Below are 3650 nucleotides of genomic sequence, written 5' to 3' on the forward strand. Positions count from 1 at the left end.
CAACTGAACATCTCAGCTGACAGTAAACATCAACAGGCAGAAAGCTGAGCAAGGAAGCCTTCCAGATAACTCTCACTCCAGCCACCATCTGACTGTAACCGCAAGAAACACCCCAAGTGAGAGCCACCTAGCCAAGCCCAGTTGGTCCCCAGAGCCAGGAAAGATAAGAATGATAATAATAATAAATTCTGTTGGTTTTTAATGCAGCTAAATTTAGGTGACTTATTTTGCAGTGAAAGATAACTAAACCATGAGGCAGTGCTGTGGAAGATCAATTCTCATTTCCCTCAACTCCCCCTGTGCATTGCAGGTACCTTAAGCTACGGTATTTGGGATTTTGTGTTGTTGTTTTTATGTTTTTATTTTGGAGAGAGAGCATGCAAGCCGGGGAGAGGGGTGGAGGGGGAGAGAGAGAGAGAGAGAGAGAGACACTCTCCAGCTGGCCCCATGCTTGGCGTGGAGCCCCAAACGGAGCTCGATTCCACGACCCTGGGATCATGACCTGAGCCGAAATCAAGAGTTGGACGCTCAATCTACTGACCCCCACCCCCACCCCCCAGGTGCCCCTAAGCTATAGTATTTGAAAGACTAGATGTTTGCAGGCTGGGGGACAAAAGACATAGCGACACAGACTCCCTGGTCCTTGACAACCAGCTCTGTAGCCAATGGCAGTGCCAGAGAGTGAGGGAGAGCTTTCTCCTGCAGTCTCAGAAAGTAATACCACAAAGCAAATAATACTGGAACTGCAAAATGTATGTTCCCTGGGTCTTTTGTAAACTATGAATGAACAAAAGCATCTTTGGGAAACTTTGATATTTTCATTCATCTGTGATCAACAGTCTAAGCAACAGCCTGTGCTAACAGAGCAGATGCAGGTTCACGGCGTCGATTGTAACCACTCTCATGTCCGTCAGAAAGTAGATGGCTGCCTTTCAGCCCCTTATTCCCTCCGAATGTTTTCTCGTCGTCTGCCTGATATGGACAGCTTACCTACCTTGTAGGAGTCTTTCAAGGATCAATTGAGATAATGTATGTAATACACCGGGCCCAAGGCTTGACCAAACCCAGTCAATATACGGTAGGTACTAGGCAATTATATTACATGAGATGTCCCCGCTTATGAGCAGCATCTTACGAGGAGGAAATAGCACCGTTTCGCTGTTAGCTAACAGTCTGCATCTAACAGGCCTCCATTTGGTGATGACCCAGCAGGGCTGGTGACACCTGGTTCCAGCTCAGCTACATGATAGCTGGCTACACTCGAACAACTCCCTCAACTTATTGTGTTTCCCCATCTGTAAAATGGGGTGATGACAGCCACTGCCCAGGATGGCTGCAAATGGTTAGTGCGGCTATATGGCACCAAGGCCAGGCCAAAGTCAGGAAGAGGGATAGCTGTGTCTTTTCCTAACAGCGTCATTTGCATTTTTCTCAGTTTGTACCTTCTAAGGAAGTCCTAGGAGACACAGCGATTAGGAGTACAAAATGCCCCATCAACCCTTTCCTTCAAGCGTGACTAGTGTCTTTTATTTTGCTCCCAGTGTTTACCAGCGGTGTGGATGGGACACGACACAGGCTCATCACAGTGGCACAGAACCATGTGCCATCAACTACGGAGTCAGTACGGGGTGGAAATGTCAAGGCCCCGGAGCTGGGGCCACCTTCCTGTTCTTCCTACAGCCTGGGATCGAGCCTCCGCAAAGGGCTAGCGGCGCTGGAGTCACAGGTAAGTCTATTTATTTCCCTGAGGCTAATTCAGGGGCCTTTGATTCTGCCCTGAGTTTTAAAAACTAATATTTTCCTCTCCTTCCTTTTCCTATTGGGCAGAAGTACGCGATTATAGAGCCGCTCATGGACTATTTCTGACAAGGGCCTATTGCTGTAGCTACACTACCCAATTAAATCTAGAATTTCCAGCAGATTCTTCTTCAGATGGAGCGTTCCCCCCCATGTGCTACCAGCAAACACCACCCCTACCCCCCCATCCCTTGTTTTTATTTATGTGAACTCTTCTTTATTTTCCTGAGTATTCATAAACCTGATAAATACTTGAAATTGTCAATATTGATTCAGAATCTGAATAGAGTATATGTTATATTTCAATATGTACTTTAAGAATGTGTTAATATTTAAGAACCCAAACCTTCAGATTATACCTCAATTTGGCAGAAGTAATACTCCTCTGTCTCAATATTTGGAATAAATTTAACATACATTTTTTTCCCTCTCTATAGCCAGTTTTGGCAGCAAAGAATTGAATTTCATATAGTGCAAGACATAGTGCAAAAATAGAGAAGGGGATTTGTAAATACTAATTATTCAAATCCAAATCCATACATTCCTATTTTTCTTACTGAGCTTAATACTGTCAACATTCAGGCAAATTGGTTTCTTAACATTTTTTTCAGGAGCATATTGTGTTAGATTACAGGAAAAATGAGAAATCCTGTAACAATAAGAATAAACTACTGAGATGAGATAAACCCCCCAGAAAACAAATGCTGTTCCCTTTTTAGACCTTTAGCGCTCTCTTTTGCAAGGCGGTAGAATCTTAGCAACATACCAATTTCTAGTTACTGGCGATTGATCTGTGTGATTCAAGAAACAAAAATTAGGGTTGAATGCATGCTCATTTCTTCGAGTCGTTTTGATTTTGTGAATAAGAGTCCAGAATTCACCTACCCTGTGGCCTTTTGCATTTTCTAAAGTAAACACAGAGGAAGTAATGCTTGAGTAAAGGTATTGTTCTTAAGTTTCAAATCTTGGCACCAGCCCACTGAGAAGAGCTTGCTGTAATTTACCCAAATCATACTCCACACTCTACCTTCTAAGGTTGGCTGTAGCCGTTTGCCTAGGTAAACAACAGAAATGCACACCCCTGCTCCTGCTCTCTGTGTTGCAAGATTGCTCTTATTAAATATTGAGTGGATGTAGAAGAATGTTTATAAAATATGTATAAGGTAGAGCAATAATACAAGGAACACCCATGTACCCCTTTCAACCGATTTCAGAACAAGGGTAATATCTATGAGACTCTCGGTGAGAAACATCGTGATCTCAACCCTCATCACTTCCCTCTTCAGAGGCAACTCCTTCATTTTTCTTTCGTTTTTAAAAATTTTTAATGTTTATTTTAGAGAGAGCACGAGCAGGGGAGGGGCAGAGAGGGAGACACAGAATCCAAAGCAGGCTCCAGGCTCTGAGCTGTCAGCACAGAACCCCACACTGGGCTTGAACTTCCAAACCACGAGATCATGACCCGAGCCAAAGTCGGATGGGATGCTTCACTAACTGAGCCCCCCAGGCGCCCCTCTTTTTAATTGAAATATAGTTGACACACAACGTTACATGAGTTTCAGGTGTACAGCAGAGTGGTTCACAAGTCTATACATGATGTTATGCTGACCACAAGTGTAGCTACCATCTGCCACCATACATCACTATTACAGTATCATCGACTATATTCCCTTTCATCCCCTTGACTTATTCATTCCATAACCGGAAGCCTGTATCTTCTTCTCCCCTTCACCCATTTTGCCCATCTCCTTGATTTTTTTTAATCTTTTACTGCATACTTTTATAGTCCTAAAAATACAATGGTAACATTTTCTGTATTTTTTTTTTAATTTTATGCTTTGAAAAAAGTGTAC

At 43.2% G+C, this 3650-nt stretch overlaps 1 long non-coding RNA gene across 1 annotated transcript in view; it reads left to right on the forward strand.

Annotated features, from left to right (window-relative positions):
* Positions 1-1558: 1558 nt before the first annotated feature.
* Positions 1559-3650, forward strand: part of LOC144235125 (uncharacterized) — a 146360-nt gene continuing 144268 nt past the window's right edge. The window contains exon 1 of the long non-coding RNA XR_013336147.1: positions 1559-1726. This is a non-coding gene — a long non-coding RNA (uncharacterized LOC144235125). The remainder of the gene's footprint in view (positions 1727-3650) is intronic.

This window comes from Crocuta crocuta, unplaced genomic scaffold, assembly GCF_008692635.1.
Source record: "Crocuta crocuta isolate KB4526 unplaced genomic scaffold, BGI_CrCroc_1.0 scaffold467, whole genome shotgun sequence".
Lineage (NCBI taxonomy): Eukaryota > Metazoa > Chordata > Mammalia > Carnivora > Hyaenidae > Crocuta > Crocuta crocuta.